Here is a 10,112-nt window from a genome sequence, read left to right on the forward strand (position 1 = left end):
TTCTGGAGATAATGTCCTCTTAGCAGACCATTAATGTGAGAATATTTTGGTATATCTCCTAGTTACATCTGTATATATATAATGAACATGTTTTTAAACAAAATTGGGAAATCATGCTGAATCATTGTTAGAACATTTTTCATGACTGCTTACTTTTCATTCCATTATGTGCATGTGCCTTAATTTAACCAATTTCTCTATTATCAGACAGCCGATATTTCCCTATTTGAGAAAGAATGCTGGGATGAACATGTATGTACAAGAATCTTTGTAGCTTTATTTCTTTAAACTGCATGCCCCCAAAATGGAGTTACTGGGTTAAAAGAGGTGAACGTTAAAAAAAAAAAAAAAAAGTGAATGTTTTTTAAAGCTTTGATACATGTTGCTGCAACACCCTTCTGCAAGGTGACAACCAGTTCACACTCCCCTTACCCTGTTGAAGAGCGGATCTTCCGGAGGAGTTATTTCCAATAATATTTTCATCTTGTAGGTCTTCTCTTCCTGTAACTCATTCAGTTATTCAGTATTATAACAATTTTTCTGAAATCAGACCTTTTCTATACAATTTTTAAAGCATTTTTGTCTTGCAATTATTTCAAAATAAACATTTCCAGAGCAAAGAGCATCTCTTCTTTATTCATTAAGACCTCCTTGAAGGCCTCTCTCACCTTCAGAGATGGCCCACACACTATGTGTGGAGCGTGTATCTCCCTGAATAAACCTTCCTTCACTTTACTGTGGCTCGCTCTTGAATTCTTTCCTGCACAAAGCCAAGAACCCACCCTTGGCGGCCACCCCAGGGACTCGCCTGAGACCTGGGACGTGACCATCCTCTCGCGCCGCACTCTCTTTCCTGCAGCATCTTTTCTGGTGCCCAGCGTGGGAACTCAAAGGGCAGAATCTCGATCTGCCTATTGGGCTGTGGCTTCCCCTCTGAAGGGTGGCTGGGACTTCTCCTGAGCTGTGTAGATTCAAGGAGGCCCTTAGGTTGTGACTGACACTGCCTGCAAGATCTGGCAGAGACAAGTTCTCTGGCCGTGAAGGAGCCCGCCGAGGCCAAGGCTTTTCTCCTCTCGATCTTTCTCATTATCCTATCGCTCTATCTCTTTGGACTCGAGAAGATCCACCCAGATGAGCACCGGACATCCAAATTAAGACTGCGCATGGCAAGTCATTGACAACTTGGGTGGGAACTAAGGCCCCCAGCCAGGTGGAAGATGGCAACTTCAGGCTGAGCACAAGATTCCTGGAACAATGCCCTGTTACCTCACAGCCAACCAATCAGAGGAAGGCCACGCACCCTGCAGCCCTCACCCCAAATTTTGCCTATAAAAACTTTTCCCCCAAAACCATCAGGGAGTTCGGGGTTTGTGAGCACGAGCCACCCCCTGTTCTCTTTGCTTGACCCTGCAATAAACCTTTCTCTGCTCAAAAAAAAAAAAAAAAATCCCCCTAGAAGGTTTTGGAGGTGTGGAGAGGCTGGTTAGGAGGAGATAATACTAGTCCAAGGAAGAGGGGTGTTACGGACTGAACTGTGTCTGTCCCAAATTCGTATGTTGAATTTCTAACCCTCAATGCCTCAGCATGTGAGTATTTCAAGATAGGATTTTTTTTTTTTTTTTTTTGCGGTATGCGGGCCTCTCACCGCTGTGGCCTCTCCCGCTGCGGAGCACAGGCTCTGGACGCGCAGGCCCAGCGGCCATGGCTCACGGGCCCAGCCGCTCCGCGGCATGTGGGATCCTCCCAGACCGGGGCACGAACCCGTGTCCCCTGCATCGGCAGGCGGACTCTCAACCACTGCGCCACCAGGGAAGCCCCAAGATAGGATTTTAAAAGATATAAATAAGGTAAAATGAGGTCCTATGGGTGGGCCCTAATCTAACATGACTGGTGTCCTTTTAAGAAGAGGAGATTAGGACACAGACAACACGTAGACTGAGGGGAGATCACAGTGAGGTGGTAGCCATCTGCAACCCCAGGAGAGAAGCCTCAGAAGCCAAACTTGTTGACACCTTGATCCTAGACTTCTAGTCATAGTTTCTCTAGACTTTTGAGAAAATAAATTTCTGTTGTTCAAAAAAAAAAAAAAAACAAAAAAGATCCCCCTTAAAGAGGAGTTGAGATTTCAAGGACTGTAGAGCAACTGTGGTCCCTTTGCTGATAGAAATGTCCAGCGAATCTATGAAAAACCTCAACTACTAAGTGTAATTACCTTTCTATCTTTAGACCAGGAGCAAGTAAAAGGGTGGGGCCTCAAGTCAACAATTTAACTGAACAAATATATCAGTGCTGTTGTTGCATAATGGACTGATAGGAAATGAACCAGACAAGGACACAGTTGCCAGGATTTCAGGCCTTCTGTGCTCAGTGCTGGAAGTGTTGCCGAAACTCAGCCTAATAGAAACATGGAGACACTGTCTTAGGTGAAGTGGAAAAGAGTAGCTCTTATTGCTCTGCCAGGCACAAGGGCCCACAGCAAGATAATGCTTCAAGACTGTGTGTCCTTCCCTGGAGGGAGTTCAAGGAGGAGGGCGTGGTCAGCTCATGGACATTCTTCTGATTGGTTGGTGGTGAGGTAACGGGGACTCAACATCATCAGCCTTCTGGTTCCAGCTGGTCTGGGGTCTACGTGCTTGTGGGCAGCATGCAGTTAACTTCTTCCACCTGGTGGGAGTTTCAGTCTGTGCAAAACAGCTCAAAGGACGTGGCTCAGAACAGTATCTACAGCCCTTGAGGAGGAATTAAAGGTCCTTGACTTTGTTTAATAGCTAAAGTATTATTATTTTGTATTGTTTGACTGTTTTCCTTTTTTTCTGCATTTTCTCGCTTCTCTAATTAAATTTATTCTTTGACTAAAGTTTCTCTACAGACAAAAGGCGGCGGAGGACATGCGTGGGGGACCTATTCTGGGAAAGCCTCATAGGGTCCTGCTCGGTTACAGAAGTGGGGTGCAATATTGTGCTTATCAGGAGGCAAAAAACTGTAGTTATGCTAATAAAAAGGCTTTCCTCAGAGATGAGAGTTGAAAGATGGTCTGGGTAGAATGGGTCTTGATGGAATAAGAAGAAAACAGTTGGACTTCCCTGGTGGCTCAGTGGTTAAGAATCCGCCTGCTAATGCAGGGGACACGGATTCGAGCCCTGGTCCAGAAAGATCCCACATGCCGCGGAGCAACTAAGCCCGTGAGCCGCAACTACTGAGACTGCACTCTAGAGCCCACGAGCCACAATAGCTGAGCCCACGTGCCCCAACTACTGAAGCCCGCGCGCCTAGAGCTCATGCTCTGCAACAAGAGAAGCCACCGCAGCGAGAAGCCCGCGCACCACAACGAAGAGGACCCCCTGCTCGCCACAGCTAGAGAAAGCCCCCGTGCAACAACAAAGACCCAAAGCAGCCATAAATAAATAAATAAATAAATTTTAAGAATTAAAAACAAAAAAGAAGGAGAAAATAGTTTTCCACGGAAAGAACAAAGTCCAGGAATTCAGAGGCCCAGGGCCGTCTTCAGTCCTGACACAGAGGCACTTGTGCTGCTCCAGGACTAGAATCCTGGAGGTAACTGCAGGCTGAGTTACAGACTGGGTGTGGACTTTATTCTGATAAGACAGGAGTTTTTAAGCAAACATGTGACTTGACCACATTGAGATCATTATTTCTCTAGATTGATAAAGTGAAATTCCATCGTATGAGAAGTTTGACCGGGAATATAAAATAATAATATATATAAAATAATAAAGTTAATGTACATGCCACATATGAAAATCAGCTTTAAATGAAAACTGAGTTAGTTTAAAACTTAATTTAAAACTTCTCCAAGTTTGGCCTTGAGTGGCCATTTACAATGTTCCACATGGCAACGAATGGTCCAAAAAAGTTAAAAATTAAAACTAAATAAAAAGAATCTGAAAAAGAATGTGTGTGTGTGTGTGTGTGTATCTGAATCACTTTGCTGTACACCTGAAACTAACACAACATTGTAAATCAACTATACTTCAATTTAAAAAAATTAAATAAGCAAATATTAGTTTGTGTGTTTCTGAATGTGCTACATAGTTGTTTCTCAAGTGCCTGTTATGTATGCAATCATATATCCTACTTAGGTCCTTCATTCAAGGTCAGTCATTTATTCCGCTCCAGTCACTGTCCAGATGTTGAAAGTGTGAAATGAACAAAACGAATCCCTGCCATCAGGGAACCTACAGTCTGTTGGGGAAGATGCTTAACAGGCAAATGAACAGCCAGTATTCATTTCCACGTTGACATGATTAGTTGCAAGTACTGTATCTAATGTCCCTTCTATCCAAAATTCCACTAGAATTTCAGAAAAGGAAATTCAACAAAAAAGACAGGTAATTCTAGAACAGAAAGTATGGAGAAGACAAGAGACAGTGGAAGGTGGAACGAGGGGACAGACTGGTTTAGCCACCTAGACCAGCAGCGGGAAAAGCTGACCAACAGCAGATCAAGAGCAGAGACTCGTCAAAGGCTTGGGAACTGGCAGCCCCAGGCACCTCTGGGACTGGGGGTGTTGGGTGCGTACAGTAAGGAAGATGGGATGAGAGCTGAGAAGCAAGAGCGGGCAGCCTGTGTGGCTTCCTATCATGCATCAGGCAGGGTGACCGCCTTCCCCTGCAAAGGACTGGAGGTCCCTCTCTAGAGAGGGTAAACCAGAGGGTATGGGGGGCAGGGGTGGGTAACTCCAGGCATAGGGCCTGGAAAACAAAACAAAGACCGGAGGATTGAGTAGCCTGGGCTGAATCTTGGACCTCCCTAACCCCCTCCTTCTCGGCTCCTGCTGGAAGGCTACTTCAGAGTAGGAGGGTGGAGGGTGGGAGCTCTTCTCTGGGGAAACTGTCCAGTCTAGGAGGAAAGACCAAACAGGGGAGGGTCTCCAGGAAGCCTCCCACTCCTTTAGACCTTCCCATTACCCCATAGTTTCCCACCTCTGATCAACAACGGAACCATGGGTTAAAAGACATGAGGAAAACCTCTAGAATGGCAGGTAGAAATCAAAATAATCAAAATAAGTAAATTTGGAGAAAACAAAAGCAGGGCAGCGAGAAGGAAACTTAAAAAAAAACTATCAATAACTCAAGATAATATAATTCATCCATGAATAAGAAGGGAGTGCTTTTATTTATTTTTAGAAAAAGGAACGTTCAGATGATTAAAACAAACAACAACAAAAAACCCTCAGAAATTAAAAACAAGCCAGCTGGAAAAACTCAGCAGAAAGGCTGCAACAGCAAGTTGAGGAAATCTCTCAGAGGACCCAAAAACATGGAGTGAGAGAAAATAGGACATGGTGAGAACATTAGGGAACCAGCCCAGGAGGTCCAACCATCCTAATAATATCCTGTAATAGAAAAGAAAGAATAAAGAAAAAGCAAAGAAGGAAAACATCCATGAAAAAATTGAAGGCAATTTCCCAGATCTGAAGGACAGGCGTTTACAGAGGGAAAGCACCAGCCCAGCAAACAAAAATACCCCACCCCAGAGCACATCGTTGAGAAACTTCAGAACAATGGGAACAGATAAGATCCCACAAGCTTCCAAAGAGAAAACACAAGTCATAAGGAAACAGGAAATAAAACAGCTTCAGGTTTCCCAACAGTTACACTGGTGGAGCCACACCTTCAAGATTCTGAAGGAAAATGATCTTCCACAAAGGATTCTACTCACTGCTAAACTATGGATCCAGTGGGTGGGTAAAATAGGAACATTCCCACACATCATATCTCAGGAAGCTACTGGCACATGTGTTCCTCCAGTAGAAGGAAATAAACCACAAAAGGCAGAAATGGGAGATCCAACACAGCAGAGTGGAGGGCAATCCCCCCAACCCCCCAACCCCGGGCATAGTGACTGTTGTATGATCAGCCCACTTCGGGAGCAGGGAAACTTCGTGGCCAGAAACCGCACACGGTCCTATTCTTGGCCACTTCCCTCAGGGTGAACAGCTGGAGATAGTGAAAGACAAACAGTACTGCAGTTGTGTTGACCAGCTCAGCTCTGATGACAGGGCAAGGATGTGATACCAGTGAGTCGGTAACAATGAAACAAAAGAAAATTACTTACTTCTGGATATGAAGTATACTCCCACCCATACTTCTCTTTTTTTCTTTTTCCCCCACCCATATTTTATTGTAAAAATTTTCAAACTCATAGAAAAGTTGAAAGGTATATTCAGTGAACACCCATATATCCGTCAAAATTCTATAGTTAACATTTTTCTATACTTGCTTTCTTGCTATCTGACCATTTATCCATTCAACGATTCATCGAATGTTATGCATTTCAAAGCAAGTTACAGAAATCAGGACATTCCACCCTTAAACAATTCAGCATGCATATCATTAATTAAAATTGCTTATAGTTTGCTTTTTTAAAGTAAAAATTACATACAATGAAATACACAAATCTTAAGTTTGCCATTTACCAAGTTTGGACAGGTATATACACCTGTGTAACGCAAAAACCCTCTGTATGTAAAACATTTCCATCACCCCAGGCAATTTCTTCATGCCTTGCCCAGTTGATCTCTGCCGCAACTCCCAAAGGCAACTTCTGTTGAGATCTTTTACACAAGTGAAATGAAATCGTTTGGCCTGTTCTAGAAAGTCATCTAAAAGGAATCATACAGTATATACTCTTTTGCATCTGAATTCTTCCCCTCAGTATCATGTTTTTGAGATTCATTTGTGTTGTATATCATGGTTTATGGATTTCCTGTTTATGGACACCTAGGGTGTTTCCAATGTGGGCCGTTATGAATAAAGCTGCTAAGAATATTCTTGTACAAATCTCTTTAGACATGTATTTTCACATATCATGGATAAGTACCTAGGAGTGGAATTGCTGGGTCATAGGATAGGTGTGTTTTGTTTTATAAGAAACTGTGAGAGGTTGGTAAACACGTGCAGGTGCTGCGAGGGTGAAGCACCCAGAAAGGGCATGGAAGCTCCGTGCCCCTTCCCACGTACCTTGCCCTACACACCTCTTCCATCTGAATGTTCACCTCTATCCTTTATCATACCCTTTTCTTAAAAATAATAGATTTTATTTTTAGGGCAGTTTTTCTTTTTTAATATTTATTTATTTGGCTGTGCTGGGTCTTAGCTGTGGCACACGGGATCTTCATTGCAGCACGCAGGATCTTTAGTTTTGACATGTATGTGGGATCTAGTTCCCTGACCAGGGATCGAACCCGGACCCCCTGCATAGGGAGCACAGAGCCTTAGCCACTGGACCACCAGGGAAGTCCCTATCATATCCTTTCACAATAAACTGGTAAACAAAAAGAACACGTCTTCCCTCCCATTTCATTCCGAAAGAACCCTAATCAGTGTGTTCAAAGCTTCTCCAACAACAGTGGGGGATTTCAGATACTGGGCACAGTCTGACCCTATTGCAGGATTGGGAGAGAGAAAACTCCGTCCTCTTGTTTCAGCAGAAAAGGAGAAGTGAGTTGGTTGAGGATGTCCTGGTTCAGAAGCCCCAGAACTAAAGCAAAATCAAACTGGAAAGGATCTTTGAGATGCAGCTGAGACCGAATCTGGCCCAAGTAGAGAAGGCGATGGATGTCAGAAGAACTGGGTCTCATGGTCCATCCCCCTGATGGAGGCGCCAGAAGCTTCACTTGGCATCTGCGAGTCAGTTCTGATGGAAATACTTGGTCTGGGACTTCCCTGGTGGTCCAAGTGGCTAAGAATCCACCTTCCAATGCAGGGGACTCAGGTTCAATCCCTGGTCAGGGAACTAAAATCCCACATGCCGTGGGGCAACTAAGCCCATGTGCCGTAACTACTGAGCACGTGTGCCACAACTACAGAACCCATGCGATGCCCTCGAGCCACAACAAAAGATTCTGTGTGCCACAATTAAGACCCAAAACAGCCAGAAATAAATAAGCAAATAAATAAATAAATAAATAAATAAATATTAAAAAAAAAAAAAAAATATATATATATATATACTTGGTCCCTACAAATTATCACAGCAGACTGGACTTCACCCTAACGAGGTTGACTAGACATGAACATTAGATGAGTCATAAGAATAATAGTAATGAAAATAATAAACCCCAAGTGGGAAAGTCCATAAAAGGATGCTCAGTTCTGTGTTATGTGTGGCCCAAACCCTAGAAAGAGGGCTTCATGTGCTTTCCCTAGGCCACCTCCAGGACGGTGGCCTCTAGCCGCTCACATCGGGGCCAGCTTCTGGACTTGAAACAAGCTTTACAGAAACATGCTTTACACTATGTTCAGCTTGGGAAGGTGAGAGAGAGAAGAGGACAATTTGCATCATCTCAAGCTGGAAGTAAGGCACTGCCCCCACTGTTCCTCACCGCCGTGGGCAACTGCTGAACCAAACCCAGCTTGCACTAACAGGGGTGGCTGAAGGGAAATAAAGTAGTTTTGTGCTCAAAATAAAAAGAAACTGTGACATTTTTTTCCGAAGCAATTGTTCCATTTCACATTCCCATCATCAGTGTATCCCCACCAACACCTGGTGTTATTGACTTTTTTTTTTTTTTTTTTTTTTGCAGTATGCGGGCCTCTCACTATTGTGGCCTCTCCCGTCACAGAGCACAGGCTCCGGATGCGCAGGCTCAGCGGCCATGGCTCACGGGCCCAGCCGCTCCGCGGCATGCGGGATCTTCCCGGACCGGGGCACGAACCCGTGTCCCCTGCATCGGCAGGCGGACTCCCAACAACTGCGCCACCAGGGAAGCCCTAATCAGTCTTTTTCATTTTAGTCATTCTGGTGGGTTTCTAGCAGCATCTCATTAATTTACCTTTTCCTAGTGGAAATGCAAATGATGTTGAACACTCTGGTGTGTTTGATTATCACCATGCCTCTCTTTTAACTAATAACTCAGCAAGAGTCTTCTGATTTTTGTGGACAGTAATGCGGAAAAAAAATTCACAAATCTGCCTCAATAAGAAAAATTCTATCATATAGACATGGTTATTTATGTGTAGACTCTCTCTGGAAGGAGACGCAGGAAGCTGGTGACAGTGCTGGCTTTGCGGAGGGGTCTCAGTACGTGGGGAAAGGGTTGTGAAGGAGATTTTTCACTGTTTACCCTTTTGTTCCTTTCATATTTTAATCCTATGTGCACGGAATACCAGCTCAAACTCAGAATAAAAATTAAACTTGCTGTAAGAGATTGCAAGAAGGAAATCAAAAAGATCTCAAGGGTGTGAATGTACTTTGCTATCTTGATGCAAAGAAGCAAAAGCCCAGGATATGATCCAGATTCCTTCAGTAAGGGGCACCCATGGCCCAAAGAAATGGCTGCCTTGTCTTCATCATGTCAGACTTGCTGACATTTGATGCTGAAAGCCTGGCACAGTGGAAGGAACTCTGGAGCAGGAGCCCGAGAATGCCCAGCTTCGCCACCAATGGGCTCTGTGGCTTTGCTGAGTCACCAAACCTATTTTTACTGGTCCGCACAATGACAATGAACCTTGTGCTCTCAGTTCTATGGGTCCACAATTCCAGCAAGGGCTGTAACCATGAGGAGGAGGAACAAGCTGTACCGATCACTCATTACGTTACTGGAATTTTTTGGTAAGTAAAGACACATGCACATCGATAAAACAGCAACTACGGGCTTCCCTGGTGGCGCAGTGGTTGAGAGTCCGCCTGCCGATGCAGGGGACACAGGTTCGTGCCCCGGTCTGGGACGATCCCACATGCCGCGGAGCGGCTGGGCCCGTGAGCCATGGCCGCTGAGCCTGCGTGTCCGGAGCCTGTGCTCCGCAACGGGAGAGGCCACAACAGTGAGAGGCCCGTGCACCGCAAACCCCCCCACCCAAAAAACAGCAACTAGTACAGCAAAGCTTATACTAAAGACCATGGTGCTCAGCCCAACTTCTCTTTGGATCTCCTACCCCCAAGTCTGCCCCCAAGGGCCAACCACTTTTTTTTTAAATTGTGAAATATAACAAATGAAAGAAAAAGGCATTAAACCTAAATGTACATTTTTAGTTTTATCAGTTTTCCTGCAGTGATTTCCCCAATCTCTAAATAACAAGCCAATACCACGATTTCTTGCTTGATCAACTGTCAACCTTATATCTTGGCTTTGTGCTGTGATAAATAAA

Source organism: Hyperoodon ampullatus (genome assembly GCF_949752795.1).
Source record: "Hyperoodon ampullatus genome assembly, chromosome: 14".
In the NCBI taxonomy this organism is placed as follows: Eukaryota; Metazoa; Chordata; class Mammalia; order Artiodactyla; family Ziphiidae; genus Hyperoodon; species Hyperoodon ampullatus.